The sequence below is a fragment of the Zingiber officinale genome, chromosome 7B (assembly GCF_018446385.1).
Source record: "Zingiber officinale cultivar Zhangliang chromosome 7B, Zo_v1.1, whole genome shotgun sequence".
Lineage (NCBI taxonomy): Eukaryota > Viridiplantae > Streptophyta > Magnoliopsida > Zingiberales > Zingiberaceae > Zingiber > Zingiber officinale.
This window is the reverse complement of record NC_055999.1, coordinates 42,231,577-42,249,614: the sequence shown is the minus strand read 5'-3', so window position 1 is coordinate 42,249,614 and position 18,038 is coordinate 42,231,577. Positions and strand designations below refer to the sequence as shown.

At 40.8% G+C, this 18,038-nt stretch overlaps 1 long non-coding RNA gene across 1 annotated transcript; it reads right to left on the bottom strand.

The window, feature by feature from the left end:
• Positions 1 to 568: 568 nt before the first annotated feature.
• Positions 569 to 1,031, bottom strand: LOC122003717. The gene is made up of 3 exons (XR_006118053.1): positions 870 to 1,031; positions 711 to 779; positions 569 to 638 (listed from the first exon to the last, which is right to left on the bottom strand). It is a non-coding gene; the product is annotated as an uncharacterized LOC122003717 (long non-coding RNA).
• Positions 1,032 to 18,038: the final 17,007 nt, after the last annotated feature.

Sequence of the window (18,038 nt, the reverse complement as noted above, 5' to 3'; positions counted from 1 at the left end):
ACATCTCAAAGATCAAGCATAAGTATCAAGCAGGAAGGCAACCAACAAATACGATATAAGGAAAAGCAGCCTAATCCATCACATAAAATCATGCACTAAGCTCAATAAAAATCTACATAGAGTCAAGGAAGAAATACCCGCCTTTATCTGTCACCCGTTTCAAATAAACCAATCCCACGTCGAGACACTTGCCTCGAATCAAAGTCCTGCGATCACATAATATATTTAGCTAATTACATAAGTAGCAAATAGCTAAATAAACACCCCAATCTAATTAGGAAAAACCCTAATCGAAATAATTAACCTAATTCTTTTATTCAATTAGGTTTAACTAAGTCCACAATTCCTTCACTTCAACCCTACTCATGAGTTAATCAATTTAATCATGGTCATCTTCTAAAATCAATACACACTAATCAAATCCAACCCTAATCCAAACTCATCATAAATCCTTCTAAATCCACTAACCAGTCCAAGATTCAATCCAAATCAATATATCAAAGTTGAATTCCAATTCCAACCATGAATCAATTTCACACTAAGAAGAAAACTAGTGGTAGACACTTACCTTGAGGGATGACAATGAATCCAGTAGCTCCCAATCCAACAACCTCTGCCCAATAGCTCCCAAGGTAGTCCTACACCAAATTCTTTTAGGAATCAGCCCACGAAGCAACTGTACAGAAATGCATTCACTGGAATACACTCACCTTGAGATAGAGCAGCCAAATCCAGTACCCCACAGCCCTACACCCACTGTCCAGCAGCTACAAATACACCTACACACCAATTCTTCCAAGAATCAATCTAGAATCCAAATTATACAGTAAAGAATTACTGAACTCTAACAAAACAGAAGCAGTACTTACCTAAATCGATCCCCACCTCTCAATCAAGACCCCAACAGCTACCAGAAGTATAGGGCCAGTGATATGCTCACTAAGAATCCACCAAGAAGTTGATCCGATGCTTCCCACAAGTCCAGCATCAAGGAAGAACATCATAAAGCAGCAAAACCCTTGAATTCATTAGAGTCCAGAGGAATCTTACCTAGGTTGATCACCCGATTCGATCCATCTGGTGGGGAGAAAGCCCTGATGGAAACCGCCTCTACTCTGCTCCGATCCGCCAGTGAGAGGAAGAGTATGCCCTAGCCCCCCTTGTGTTGATTCTTCCTCCGGCAACAGCATCACCTGGCGGCGAGGTGGCTTCAGCGGCGCTCGAAGGTGGACGGATGGCGACTAAGGCGATGGATCGGCCAAGGACTGGACTCCTCCCCTGTCATGATCACATTTGGCACAAATGGATGTGGGGATCGGCAACGTCAGGGCGGCAATGACCAGATTGGAAGAGGGCAAGATCACGGAGGAGATGAGGAGGGAATCCGGCCGGTCGGGGCGATCTTGCTGGCAATCGGCGATGGGGCTGCGCCAACGAAGAGGAGAAGACGATCGTTGGCTCCTGGAGCCGGCGATGGCAACCGGCGACGAGAAAGAATCGGGAGAAGAGACAAGAGTCGGGCGCGATATGAAGAGAAGGAGAAGGTCGGACCGCCAAGTAGCCAAGATTGCTTGGCGTTGATGAGGCGCTCGAAGGGGAAGATCGCGGTCGGTGGAGATGAATCGAGGAGGAAGGTGATCGGGCCGAATGAAGGAAATCGGGAAATGCGAAGAACAGAGGAAGAAATGGGGAAAAGAAGAGGATCACGGCGTTTTCAAAGCTAGGTTACTGTAGCATTAACCTAGGTTAGCCTAATTGAAACCTAAGTCCAATCCTAATCAATTCCCACTTAATTTTGGGTATTCCAAACAGGTCTTCACTGTACCCTGAATCCATCCCCTCAAAATGGGTCGTACGGACTCCGTTTAAATCCCGAAAAATTTCTAAAAATCCTAGAAAATTCCAATAAGATTTTCCGTCCAATAATATTTATTATTTAATTTTTTGATATTTTACATCAAAGCTTTCGGAGTAGCGCACGGGAGTTCTTCTGTTCGAGTTCGATTAATAGGCTGTACCCCGATGCCTTCTTTTATAGCTCTGTGAAAGCTGATCCAGATCCGATCACCTCGGGATCAGATTTGACTCACCGTCGATCGGTCGACCGATCCTCCTGATCGGTCGATCGATCCCCCTGATCCGGTCAGCATCCTCATCTGCTTCGATCACCTTGCTCCGCTGGTCAAACTTCATCCGAGGTTCGGTCGACCGATAAAAAGGTTCGGTCGACCGATAAGCTGCTGACTCACCTAGTCAGCGAGATCCAGTCGACGCCCGATCCTGTTGACACCAACGCAGGTTCGGTCAACCGATCCCAGGGTTCGGTCGACCGATCCCCTGGCCGACCCCGGTTCAACCATCTGGAGATCTGTCTGCTAGCTTGTGGGTTCAGTCGACCGATCCAGAGGTTCGGTTGATCGATCCTGGTCAGTTCCAACCCTGCATAAAATAATTAGTTTCCTGCAAAACAGAGTTAGAACACAAGATAATATGTATGAAAATAAATGTTTGACAGTCTTCGGACTATCCGGGTCTGACTTCAGATTTCCAACCGGAAATCCTAGGTCGACCCGACGCCTACTGTTCCCTCTACGGGGAACGCGTCCTCACCTACTCCACTCAGGAGATTTTACCTTTTGCCAGTGCGATCCTCCAGCTCGAATGGACTTTCTGCCTAGGGTTACCACCCCCTAGGACCTAGGGTTACCGTCCCCTAGGGTTTTTCTCCACCTAGGGTTACCACCCCCTAGGACCTAGGGTTACCCCATTTTTTCTCCACCTAGGGTTACCACCCCCTAGGACCTAAGGTTACCCCCCCTTAGGATTTTCCTCCACCTAGAGTTACCACCCCCTAGGACCTAGGGTTACCACCCCCTAGGGTTTTCACCTTGCCTAACCGCAGCTAGGACTTTTCTCCACCTAGGGTTACCACCCCCTAGGACCTACGGTTACCACCCCCTAGGATTTTAACCTGCCTAACCGCAGTTAGGACTTTCCTGAAACACTCAATTAAACATATTAGATCACAAAACACCTTAACTTTGAATCCTTTGCCATTATCAAAACTAAGGTTCGATCGTCGGATGCTTCCCGCACCAACAATAATGAGGGAACAAGAATGACAAATTTCCTTCATTTCCATGCATACATATGCTATTATGACTTTGAAAAGAAACTAAGCAAGTTCTAGAGTTTCAATTATTGTACGTGCATGCCACACAAAGATATAATAAAGGATAGGTTTAAAGTGGTCATCTCTAGGTAAATTTTCATGCAATTAACTCAATTAATCAAAATGGAATCCACCACCAAACTAACCAATACCATGTAAGTAGAGCATCCAATCTTGTCAAATGACCTAAAATTGATGATCAAATTTAAGAAATTTTTACCATCTTAAAAATATTACTAGAAAATTCCATGGAGGCTTTTATTCAAATGACATGCTATGTAAACTAAACAAAATGCAAAGTATAGAAGTAAAATGCAAATGTAAAATATAAAACTAAAGAAAATTGCCCACAAAGAATTTATTAACAAAGCACGAATTAAAATGCATAAGAAAAATGAAATTGGAACCAACTCCCCTTAATTCTAGGCGGTTGAAGAAGATTTAGTAAAAGAATCCACGCTAGTAAAGGTGTCATTGTGGTTCCACTCAAATTCTTTTTATTCTTCATTTTTTCATTACAAATTCTTTCTGGAGGACGGAGACGGTTCAGATCAAGTAACCATTTCAAAATCCTATGGCTACCTGCAAGATCAAAGAAAACACCTCCCATGCACTCACATGATTAGGATAAAATGAAATACAATTAGTGTCTAAACCAAATGGATAAAAATGAGTATTACATGCTATAAAGTCAAAAATAGGTACCTTAAAGAAGTTTCTTGGAAAATCACAAGAAATACTAACCTTATCATGCTTGAAGATACCTGTGGGTTCTAAAATGATTTCTGTGTCCTCATCATCAAGGAATGGTTCAGGTTCTGGTTTTGGAAAATGTACAACCAAAGGTAGTGATTCTTGGGTACTTGGCTCCATAGCATAAGTCCCTACACTCTCTTCATCATCATCATCAAATCCAGGCAATTCTTGAGGTAATGCTTCCAATAAGCATTCCCCTATACTTAAATTCTCTTCAACATCAATACCTGCATCATTTCCAACATCTAAAGCAACAACATTAGTAGAATCAGAAATTTGAACAACTACATCATCTACAAATTAAATTAGAAAAATCTTGTGAAGTAATGGAAGTAGGGTCAGGCCTGACAGAATCTCTACTATCCATTTCTCCACTACAATTTTGTGCTTGTAACTGGTTGATGGATGATGCAATTTCATCTAATTGAATCTGTATATTCTATATCCTTGAGAATTGTTGCTCTTGATGCTCACTCATTTGTTGCATAATTTTATTGAATTTCCAAATTGACTCTGCAAATTGTCCTTGTACATTCTCATACTGATATTCAGGCTGATAAAACTGAGTCTGAGGCTGATAGTAATAACTCTCTCTCCAATCTCCAAAACGCTGATAATATGGATCCATGGTCAAATAGATTTCCTGTTCTTACACTGACAATTAGCAAATAAAATCAGAAGACTCAGGAATAAATAAAATCAAACACATGGATATATGAACATGAAAGCAATTGAAACAACAAAATTGTTAAGTTTTCCAAAATAATGAACAATCCTAAAATTATCAAACACCGTTGTCCCTGGCAACGACGCCAAAATTTGATGAGCATTGTCTGTCACACCCGTAAATCAAATTAACAAATGATATCCACTGAACCCCTTAACTACACAATGAAGTTGTAATAATTAGCCTAGGATCGATCTCTCGTGGAACTAACGGTAGGATGTAATCTAGGATTGTATGTTATTACTATTTTTGGGGTTTTTAACATGAAAATGAGGGTTTAAGCTTTGAATCTAAATCTAACAAATGAAAAGTACAGCGAATAAGAAACTAATCTAATGCATAAATGAAATCTACCTATGCGCCAACGATTAATCCATACGCTTTGTCACACTACGTAATGAATTTCATCATCAACACAATTAACTAAGAATGAAATAACGAGATTCAAATAAAATCTAATCTAAAGCATTGAATAAAATTGTTGGGTTCTTCGGGCCGCGAAAACCGCTTTTTCGCGTCGCGGAAACCCCGAGTCACCCAAAGCCGTAGATCCGTGCAAAGATTTGTAAACAAAACTTTTCGAAAAACCTTTTCTTGTACGAGTTTGTAAAACCTTTAGATCTACACTAGATAAGGGTTATACCTTCGAAGCGTGCCTTTCGCTTATCCCGCTCGTCCAAGGAGTTGCCGGATCTCTAGACCGTCAAGCGCCGGTCCTCTAGAAGTATCCACACGGACACGTAGGTGGAGAAAAACCTCACACGAAGGTGTGCTAGCACCTTGGTGAGATTCGGCCAAGCAAGGAGGAGAGGGAGAGGGAGAGCTTGAGAGGAAGAAGGAGGAAGAATCACCACACTTGAATGAAAATGAATTCACATCCATTCACAAAGTGGCCGGCCACTCTCTCCACAAGAGTAACTCCCCATTAAATGCAATTAATGTGGAGTTAATAAGAAAATGGCTTTGTAACTTTCATGAGGTGACACACCATGATGATGTGGAACATCATCATTGGTCCACCTAATGCCAACTCACCAATGAGGTGGCAAAAGGTCAAGTCAAAATTGACCTTTGGTCTTCCTTCTCTAGTCAAGTCCAACTTGACCCAATCTCTACCATGGTTGATCTAATCCAACCATTTGATTCGAGCCAACTTAATATAATGAATCTAATTCATTAAATTAAATTGATTTAATAAGTCATAATCTAAATTAGACTCATTAAATACATGAATCAACTTGAGTCGAACTCAAGTTAGCCCAATTAGGATTACTCTTAATCCAATTTGATTCATCAAATGAATCTAATCCTCTTGGTTCATCATATGAACCTAATCTCCATCTAATTGTCCTAAGTGTGTGACCCTATAGGTTCTTGTAACGTTGGCAATGCCCAAAACCAATGAGCGGTATCTAGCAACACATCATTACTACCCAAGTTACAAGAATGTCGAGATCCGACATCACCTTGTGACTACTAATTGTGACTCCTCACAATATGTGACATTGTCCTTCTATCCTAGACATCTAGATTGATCAATGTGAGGCATAGACCGTGTCATCCTCTAATCAATCTAAATCTTGAACTCCAAGTAGACTCACTCGATCAAATGAGCTCAACATCTAATGTTGACTCATTTGGGCATGACCATGCACTTAGTGGTCTCACTCTATCAAGAATAGCGATGTCGCTCCCGTCATATGGGAGGGATAGATCCCATCTACATCACTCACATCCCTCTGCATAATTCGTTACTTACCCAGTAATCGCCTTTATAGTCCACCCAGTTACGGGTGACGTTTGACGAAACTAAAGTACATAACTCCTTATGTAGGGATCCATGGTGACTTCAGGTCTAAGGACTAATAGTCCTACTAATAGACACATGAGAAAGTATATGACACTCATATAACGATCCATGATACTTTCTCATGGTGGGTCATTCAGTATACATTCTCCAATGTATACCCATGTGTCAGCTTGATATCTCTATATCCATGACTTGTGAGATCAAGTCATCGAACTGACCTACATGCTAGTCTTATTGCATTAACATTGTCCCTGAATGTTAATACTCGACTAGGAATGATTTAGAGTAGTGTTCCCTATATTATCTCACTATCGATTCAACTAATCGATTGATATATGTATGAACCCTCTACTCAAGGACGCTATTATACTTAGTCTATTTGGCACTAATACAAATAAGTATAATAACCAAACAAATGCCTTTATTAATATACAAGAATATGATATACATGAGTCCATACAATCATCAAATGATTGGCTATAGGGCTCTAACTAACAAAAATAGGGAATGCAATAACAAGACATAAGATAAATCTGATCGAAAGCACCAATTAAAGCCTTAAATTAAACTTAACACCCTAACAATTAACTAAACATCAAACAAAACTTAAACTAAATGGCATTAATGAAATTATAACTACTAAACATGAATTAAACTTCAACAAGACAAAGAAATGGTAGATCACTTAATAAGAACATAACAAATATCAAAGAATTCTGTTCTAACTTCTAAAATAGTAACAAAATGAAATAAAATGGTAAAGTATTCCAATCTCACAACCAATCTACCAAACTTCACTTCTTGCTGTCACGCAAAAAGTCTGAGACGAGAACGCTCAACTCCGGTCATCAGTGGAGAATCTCAGTAGCATATCAACTCAAGGATTGCTCAGCAACACCGGCGGAACGCCTCCGACAAGCTAGAAACAACCCTAAACCCATAAATGGCCAAAAATCTAGAAATATGTAATCCTTCACGTCTGAATATGAAATGGAAGCTACGGATGATGGATGATCATTGGATGAAGCTCAGGAACACCGGAGGAATGTCACCAAATGTCGCTGATGTAAGGAAAGTCGCAGATCTGAGGGAACACCCAACAAATATGTGAAAACAGAGGATCGTCGAGATGCAGAATTTCGCCGGAGGGAACGCCCGTCGATGGCTCCAGATGATCGGGATGAAGATGCCGTGAAGCTCTGCACTGATGATGTCGCTTGAAGAGTTGATTAGAGGTGGAAACAGGGTCTGAATCTTAGGAGAAGCCGTGCGACAAAAAGCTCAGCGCTATTGTAAAATACCGAAAAAAGGGCGAATAGCGATAAGGGAATTTTTCAGAATTTTTAGAAATTTTCTGAAAATTTTTCGGAGCTCGTATGGACGAGTTTACGTGGATAAGAATGGGCCCCGGGAAAAGGCCTGTTTAGGCTACCCTGTTTTAATGAGGAAAAATTTATTTCCTTTTTCTTTTATTTATTTCTTTTCCTTGTTTTTCTCCCGCGTGCTTCCCTCTTTTCCCCGCGTGCCGAGCCCTCACCCTCCGGCTGTTTCTCTTCCCTTCTCAAACGGACGCGCCGCCGTCACCCTCTCGCGTCGCCTCGGTCGCCACAGCCGACGCCGGTGGAAGAGAGCAACGCCGAGCCCTAGCCTCTCCACCACCCCTCTCTGATCTCCACTGTTCTCCTCTCACGCCTGTGCCCTAACCGTACTCGATGGTTCCCTACTTTCCCCTTGCTGAGTCCCTTCCTTCTCCTCTCCTCTACCGACGCTTACCCGATCCATTCTTCATCGCGCCGTCGCCAACGAACTTTCTGATTCTCCTCTGCCGCGTCGGTAGCAGTTCTCTTCATCTTTGCACGGCGCCGCTCGATTGTTGACGCTGCCTCCTCTGTGTCTGAACCCTAACACCGATCGCTGAGCAGTGCCGGTTGCCGCTCCTCCTCAGCACTAGCGCCTTCCAATTTCTCCTCTGCCTTAGCCGTCTCCACCACCGACACCTATACGGCCGATTTCTGTGCCCTAATTTTGGGTTCACAGCCGCTGACGCCGAAGACTCTCTTCTCCTCTCTTCTGTTGACGCTATCTTCACCGGCCGACGAGAGCCAACAGAGGGTAGTCGTTTCTCTACACTGGTTCTCCTCCGACAACCTCTGTTCTAGCCACCAGTCGCGTGCTTAGTCGATCTTGGGAGGTAAGTTAGTTGGAATTAGGTTATTGCTTGGCAGTAGTCTCCAATCTTGATTTTGATCTTCTCCTTGCTACTAATCTAGGTCACAGATTGGTGAGGAAGTGGGGCTCTGTGGTGTTATTTGATCAGCAACAGAAGACTTTGGTCCACCAGCAGTAACAAGGCTGTGATTTGAGGTAAGGCATAAGAATTTGATATATGTGTTGAATTAAGACTAAATTGGGAAGATGCTATGATGGATTATGCTTATTGTAAGGCTTAATTTGAATGGATTTGTAGAATCGATTGAGGAGTTAGATGGTCCAATAAGAGTTTATAATTGGATCTGAATTTATGTTAGTTTCTCGAGGATTGGATTTAGCTAATTTATTTATATGTAATTAGCTAAATCTGCATAAATCATGTATTACAGGACTCTGATTCGAGACGAGTATCTCGACGCTGGATTTGACTAGATTGGACCTACTATTAGAGGCGGGTACCTCTTGACTTATCTTTTATGATATTGTCAATTGGATATGCATAGTATTTTATGTTAGCTAGAGCCCTTTAGCCAATCATTTGATGATTGTATTATAGACTTGTTGTATCATATTCTATATAAATAAAGGCATTTGGTTTTTGGTTATTATACTTACTTGTATTGGTGCCAAATAAACTAAGTATAATAACGTCCTTGAGTAGAAGGTTCTTACCTATATCAATCGATTGGTTGAATCGATAGTGAGATAATATAGGGAACACTACTCTTAATCATTCATAGTCGAGTATTAACATTCAGGGACAATGTTAATGCAATAAGACTAGCATGTAGGTCAACTCGATGACTTGATCTCACAAGTCATGGATATAGAGATATCAAGTTGACACATGAGTATGCATTAGAGAATGTATACTGAATGACCCGCCATGAGAAAGTATCATGGATCATTATATGAGTGTCATATACTTTCTCATGTGGCTATTAGTATGACTACTAGTCCTTAAACCTGAAGTCACAATGGTTCCCTACATAAGGAGTTATGTACTTTGGTTTCGTCAAATGTCACCCGTAACTGGGTGGACTATAAAGGCGATTACTGGGTATGTAACAAATTATGCGGAGGGATGTGAGTGATGTAGATGGGATCTATCCCTCCTATATGAAGGGAGAGACATCGGTATTCTTGATAGAGTGAGACCACGAAGTGCATGACCATGCCCAAATGAGTCAATATAAGATATTGAGCTCATTTGATTTAGTAAGTCTACTTGGAGTTCAAGATTTAGATTGATTAGAGGATGACAAGGTCTATGCCTCACATTGATCAATCTAGATGTCTAGGATAGAAGGACACTTGTCATATATTGTGAGGAGTCACAATTAGTAGTCACAAGGTGATGTTGGATCTCAACATTCTTGTAACTTGGGTAGCAATGATGTATTGCTAGATGCCGCTCATTGCTTATGTTTTCTAAAGGAGTTTAGAAACATTGCCAATGTTACAAGAACCTATTGGGTCATACACAAAGAACAAGTGGATGGAGATTAGGTTCATATGATGAACCAAATGTATGAGGTTCATATGATGCACCAAAGATTGGATTCAGATTAATTCAAATTAGACTTATTGAGTTAGACTCAATTAGATTCAATTGTTGAATGAGTCTAATTTAAATCTGATTCATTGAGTCAATTTATATTAATGAATTGAGATTCATTAAATTAAAAATTGACTTGAATCAAAGGTTGGATTTAACTCAACAAGGAAGAAAATTGGTCAATTTTGACTTGACCAAATGGAAGTTGAAACATCAAGTTTGACTTGATGTATTGCCACATCATGAAGGTTGACTCATCCTACATGACATGACTAATCTTGCCACATCATCTCCACCTCATTATGGTGTGCCACCTCATGGAGGTTACACATCCCATTCACTTAATGTGGCCGACCACATTAAATGAGGGGGTTACAAGATGTGGCCGCCCACACTAATGTGTGGAGAGTTTTTATTTTGTGGCATTGATGTGTGTTCATGGTGGTATCTTCTTCCTGGGGTTCTTCCTCCTCCTTTACTACTATTGCCGTGGGTTTCAAGCAAGGAAGAAGAAAAGTGAATGAATCTAATCCAAGAAGAAAGGTTAGTGAAAGTCACATAGAATTTTAGAGGAGTGTGTTCTCTTCTTTTCCTTTCTTCATCTTCTAATCCCATCCGAGAGCATCAAGAAGTGCTAGCACACTTGTGGTGTTCTCTTCTCCATCCTTGAGTGTTAGAGAACACTTCTTGTTCGTGTGGATACTACAAGAGGTGTGTACGTTTGAACACACTCGAGATCCGGCGCACCTTGGACGAGCGGGATTCACAAAAGGCACGCAACAAGGGTAACCTTCTAAACATGTAGATCTAAGTGTAGATCTAGTCAGTAAATTCATACATGTAAATTTTTGTTCTATACTCTTCGTACGGATCCGTTGGCTAGGGAGTTTCGGGGTTTCCGCGATGTAAAAAAGCGGTTTTCGCGGCCCGAAAAACCCAACATTTTATAGCTACAAGCAATGATTATGTTTGCCTTTGGTATGTCACGGTTTGATACCCATAGCATGTTTTGTTTGTCGCTTGTTATGTATCCATGTTTATACCTCGTGATTATTGCCATGAGTACCTTAGTTCCTAGAGTAAGTAACATACCATGCTTTACTAAGTTTAAGATTAGATTCTGGATTTTTATTATCTGGCATGTGTACCTATATTTTTATATCATATCTGATCTGTGTACCTAGACCCTTTTTGCTTTGATCCATGTATATTGTTGGTACATATGTTATGAAGGTGGATATGTTCAGGACCTAGGTTGTTATACCATAGAGGACCTGTATACCCTAGATCTATGGATTTGTCTTACTTGTACTAGGGTACACATTTATATATATATATATATATATATATATATATATATATATATATATATATATATATATATATATATATATATATATATATATATGTGGATTTGGTTCAGGATATTGTCATGCTTAGTTTCATGCACCATTCGCATGATTACATGCTGCGTGATAGGCTGCTCCATTATAGTAGAGCATATCGCCAGTTTCATCACTGTTCGGTGCTCCGCTGGGACGCTCATGGGTAGCGAGACGCAGCGTGGTAGTACGTCAGTTTGCTCTTCCGGTGCTCCGTTGGTCCGCTCATGGGTAGTGTGATGCAGCATGGTAGCACGTTAGGGATCCCTCCCCGTCATGGTGTACCGGGAGATGAGAGCATTGCGCTCCCCCATTTATGATTTGGGGTAGGAGTATGTGTGTACTCCGACAGCATCCCGTCCACTCGGTCACTCATCAGGGGTAGTGATGTCAGAGTGCACGGTTGTCACAGCCCTACCCACTCGGTTTCACCATTATGTGTGAGATAACTGACTGGCGTCAGGGGTGACCATGTCATTGGCATCATACGCATTGATGCATTTATTGTTTGTACTTGCTGCATTTATTTGCAGCATTTGGTTGGATGCATATGTTTGACATGCATACAGGATTTATGACACTCTCGAGTTGACGACCCTTTTGTTTTGGATAGGAGTTCCTGGTGAGTACAGCTTCCTTAGTTACCTTTCAGTTTTGCATTTTTCTTATATATAATTAGAAAGCTGTATTCCATGTTTATTGTTGTTAGATATATCTTACTAGGCATGTCTATTGGTATTCGCTGAGTTGTTGAACTCACCCCCGTGGACACTATCTTTTTCAGGTACCAGGTTGTTTATGGAGTCGCTTGGAGTATCCTGACTACCGGTCCCCCTGTCACATTAGAAGACCAGTCTTCGCATTTTATTTATGTTTATCGTGGTATATGGTATGTGTGTATTTGGCTTTGTGTTCCGGTTTTGTTTTCGGAGTATTGTGTTGTTGTGTGGTGTAAGTCTAGCCGGCTAGCAGTCTTGTATATTTGGTTTTCTATCATTTTCCGCTGTATTTTGGTTTTGGTATAGCCGAGTGGGCTGTTAGATCAACATATAACTGCGTGGTTGTGTTTTTATTGTATCAGCTGAGTAGGCTGCATATAAACTGCGTGGTTGTGTGTATATTCCAGCCGCCTGTGGCTGAGGTATATTGTGGATGTAGAAAGTTTCAGATTGTCCGCCGTACAGGGGAGGTGCTGTCGAAATTTCTTCGGACGGGGACTCCTCCGGGGTGTGACAGCTGTGGAGGAGATCGACACCAACGAAGCTACTGTAGCTTCTGTTTTAAATCAGATCCAGATCTAAACGAATGGCTGAGAGCAATTCAGATCTTGATCAACGGTGAAAAGTTGCTTTAACTTCGATCCAAAGGTGCTGATCTTAATCAAGGGTCTGGATCTACTCTCCCTTAGGTCGGGTGGACCAGATCTTTAATGGATGGCTCAGATCCCTCCGATCTTTGATGAATGGTCCATAATGCTCTGTACCTTGATCTTCTTGTTCAAATTCTGATTCGAGCACAAATTCGGTTCGAATAGATCCAAATCCAAGATCCTTTGATGCCTACAAAATAAGAATCAAATATTAGTATCAAATAACACCAAAAAGAAGATAATTTACAATTAAGTCCAAGAATAAAGATAATGCATGAAATGTGGTGCATATATAGGTTTCATCTATGAATAGAGCATCAAACCATGCATGTGTGAATCAAAATAATATAGTAAAATCATAGTTATCATTGCACCAACTTTGAGAAAAATTCGATTACGAAAAAAAATCGGAGGGCGGTAAGAATGCCGATTCTGATTGACTCTGAAAAACTAAAAATCACCACAAAAATAAGCTTGACTGGTGGTTGCACCAAATCAAAGCGACCCCTCTCTGATACCAATTGTTAGATCGAGATGCGCTAGAGGGGGGTGAATAGTGCTCGTGACTTTTACTTTTCATTTTGGAGAATCAACGAGTAAATGTAGCGGAAATATAAAACACAACACAGAAAGACCCAAGTGTTTTTACTTGGTTCGAAGCATTGGGCGACTCCTACTCCAAGGCCCATGCTCGTTGAGCATTTACTTTGGACAACAACTATAATCGCGAAATAGTACAAGAGCTAGGTACAATTTAATTGTACTGAAAGAATATACCGACAAAAGGGAATCGAAAAACTGAAGATCTTGGTTGTCGGTGTCTTGTTGTAGCTCAACCGGATCATCTCGTTAGCAATGCGCTGAAGAAAGATTGCTCAGAATGTGATAGTTCAAGCTGCTGGTCGAGATTACCTTATAAAGGTTGATGAGGGCGCCTTTAAGCCCCTTGAGGGCGCCTCTATCACCGCCGGATCCGTAGTGTGGATCGTCTCCGAAACAGTCTTCGTCTATCCACTTGAGGGTGCCTCCAACCTCCTGGAGGGCACCTTCAACACCGTCCGAGGTGCTTCAGCATTCCATGAGGGCGCCTCCAGCTTCGCTGCACGCACTCCTCAGCCTTTGCACCTGAGGCGCCTCCAAGATCCATGGAGGGCACCTCGGGTACTATTCATCCGAGGCAAAACTTGCTCCTTTGTCCCTGTAAGATATGTTAGTCTCAAAAATACCCTGCAACACAAAGTTGGCATATAATAACATGAATATAAAAGTCTAACAGTCATCGGATTGTCCGGTTCTGACTTCAGATTTTCGACTGAAAACCCTAGGTCGAACAGACGCCTACTGTTCCCTCAGGGGGGAACGCGTCCTCACCTACTCCACTCAGGAGAGTGTACCTATTGCAAATCCGGTTCTCCAGACCGATTGGACTTTTGCTCAGCACTCGAGTCTTTAGGTCTTTCCACTGGACGTCTGCTCCATGACACACCCAGTCTTTCACCTGGCTCGCGACACCAGGACTTTCCACCTAGAGTATCCGACTCTCGGACTTTTGCCCGAAGACCTTGACCCACCATGGCTTTTCGCCTAGGGTTACCACCCCCTAGGACATAGGGTTACCACCCCCTAGGGTTTTCTTGCCTGCCTAACCGTAGTTAGGACTTTTACCTAAGACACCTTATGACTTTTCCTACAAGCTTATTCAGCACATTAGATCACAAATAATCTTAACTTTGTATCCTTTGCCAGTATCAAAATCCAGATTCAATTGTTGGATGCTTCCCGCACCAACACGACGTTCGAGGGATGAGAAGTTGGAGAGGAAGGCTACTCGAGGAGAAGACCGAAAATTGGGTTCGGGTGAGTCCTATTCTGGATGGTCGAGATCATCCAAGCGAGCAGAACCGGAGTGGAAGATACGGACCAAGGCAAGTAGAACCGGAGCAGAGGACCCGGACTGAAAATGTCAACTATGTTGACTTGTGTGGGTCCGGGGGCTCGGAGCCATTCCGGGCGCCCGGAGTTCGGGCATCCGGAACCTTTCTGGGCGCTCGAAACTTGACGTTTATCAGAATCGACATGTATATTGACAACGCGTCGGGGATAGAATTCTATCCCACTCCAGGCACCCAGAACCCTTCCAGGTACCCTGAACAGTGCTATAAATATAGCTATGATTTCAGTAGTTTAGACAACTTATAATTCATTTCTTTCTGTTATACTTTCATTTGTGAGCTGTTAACATTGTAAGAGACTACTCCTCCGCCCGAAGAAGATCATCATAAAGTGCACTTCATTTTCCTTGGATTAGCAATCTTCTGATTGTAAACCAAGTAAGTCTCCTTGTGTTTCTGTCTCTGTAATTAGTCTCTTAGTATTTTATTACAAGTTTTCATTATTAAGCTATAAGTCGAGAAAGGGTTGAGTTTGTTTTTGCAGGACAATTCACCCCTCCTCTCTTGCCGGCCACCAAGGGTCCAACACAACAAGCACTAACAATATAACCAAGAAACTCTATTTGACTAGTGCAAAAAGAACATTTTTGAAGGTTAGCATACAATTTTTCATTTCGTAAAACAAGTAGAGCTTTTTATAAATGATTGACATGCTCATCTAAATTCTTATTATAAATCAAGATGCCATCTAAATATACTACAACAAAGTTCTCAATATAAGCACGCAAAATATGGTTCATTAATCTCATGAAAGTACTAGGTGCATAGTTAGCCCAAATGACATGATTAACCATTCGTACAAACCATACCTAGTCTTAAAAGCAGTTTTCCATTCATCTCCCTCACACATGCGAATTTGATGATAACTGTAACATCCATAGGATCCATAGCAATTTTATGAAATTTTTCCATGATTAAAATAGGCTTTATGTAGATTTTTCGAAAATAAAAAGGAAATAGAACCAAAAAGAGGCATAATCAAGGTTTGAACCTTCGACCTCTTGTTAGATGCATGTATGTGATAACCAGTAGCCCCAGCAGGGGTGTGCTGTTAGGAAAAGAAGGGAGATTGTAGTTAAGGTAAATGCCCTTTCACTTAGAAGGAGACTTAGAAGGAGAAGTTTGAGTTTTCTTCTTCCTTCCCAATGAGAAGATGGTTTTGCCTTCTTCCTTCATTTTGGCATAAATAAGAGAAAGGAAGGAAAATTTTCATTTTGTCTTCTCTCTTCCTCCTCCTTCCTTCCTCCACCGAACCCTAAAGCTCTCCTTTTCATTTTGCCAAATCCAAGCTAAGGGCTTTCTCTTTAGGAAAACTTCACAAGCAAGGTCCCTTCTCTTAGTAAATCAAGCGAGAGGATGTAAGTATTCCCTCACCTGCAGTACAAGTAGTTCTCGTATGCTTTATGTTTAAAGGTTGTTTGAAAAACTTAGGGATATCCTTGTAAGTTTCGGCCAAGATAAGGATTTGTGGTCACTTATGGTTGTCAAGTTTTCAATTTATGCTTTATGTAGTATTAAAAAGTCTAGAATCTCACCCTTGAGTTTTCGGCCAAGATTGAATATAAGGCTTGGAGCAAAGTTTTGAAATCTAACCATGCTTGTTTATGCTTCTTCATGATGTATGATCTCTTATATGTGATTAGTTTAAATTTTCATGCTACATGTGGTATAAAAAGTTTAGAACCTTACCTTTAGGTTTCGGCCAAGGATGGATACAAGGTTTAGGGATAAGTTTTAAAACCTAATTATGTTTGTTATGCTTCTTCATGATGTATGATCTCTTATATGTGATTAGTTTAAATTTTCATGCTACATGTGGTATAAAAAGTTTAGAACCTTACCTTTAGGTTTCGGCCAAGGATGGATATAAGGTTTAGGGATAAGTTTTAAAACCTAATCATGCTTGTTATGCTTCTTCATGATGTATGATCTCTTATATGTTGTTAGTTTATGTTTTCATGCTACATGTTGTATTAAAAAGTTTAGACCCCTACCTTTAGGTTTCGGCCAAGATGGAATATAAGGCTTAGAGCAAAGTTTTGAAATCTAATCATACTTGTTTATGCTTCTTCATGATGTATGATCTCTTATATGTTGTTAGTTTAAGTTTTCATGCTACATATTGTATAAAAAAAAACTTAGAACCTTACCTTTAGGTTTCGGCCAAGATTGAATATAAGGCTTAGAGCAAGGTCTTGAAATCTAACCATGCTTGTTTATGCTTCCTCGTGATGTATGATCCTTTAATATGGTTAGTTTAAGTTTTCATGCTTCTTGTTGTATTAAAAGTTTGAGAACCTTACCCTTAGGGTTCGGCCAAGATTGAATGAAAGGTTTAGGGAAAAGTTTTAACACCTAACTTTGCTTGTTTATGTTTCCTCATGATGTATGATTCTTGATATATTGTTAGTTTAAGTTTTCATGCTTCATGTTGGGTTAAAAACCTAGAATCCTACCTCTAGGTTTCGGCTAAGTTATGATTTAGGTTTTGTAGGAAGATCAAAACCCCAAACATGCATGATAATGACTTCTTATGATGTGATATGGATTTTATGTCACCGTGTTATATGTTATGTATACTTGTGCCATCATGCTATGTTTTCTCTATGATATGCTAAATGTTATGTGCACTTATGCCATCATGTATGTTTTCTCTAGGAAATGCTATATGTTATGTGCACTTTATGTCATTATATTATGCAAGGCTTATGTATGATGAAAAAGCCTAAGAGATGCTTCCCTTAAGTTGGGATTAAGAGCACTCTTCATGATATGACAAGAATATGATATGCCATGATATGACAAGAACATGATATGTTATGATATGATATGAAACATGATATGTTATTTTACTTTGTATGGCTTGTACCGGCGATGGACTCCTAAGTTGCCCCTAGGTCGATGGTAAAAGAAACGGGCCTAGTAAGGGATGGGCTCCTAAGTGTCCCTAGGTCGATGGTCAAGGAAACGGGCCTAGTTCCTAATATGTTCGGGATTAGCTACCTCGGATCTATTTAGGATGCGGGCAAATTCATGTATGTGGTACAAAGCCGGGCCCTCATGATGAGATTATGTTTAAGTATTTATATGATATATATGTT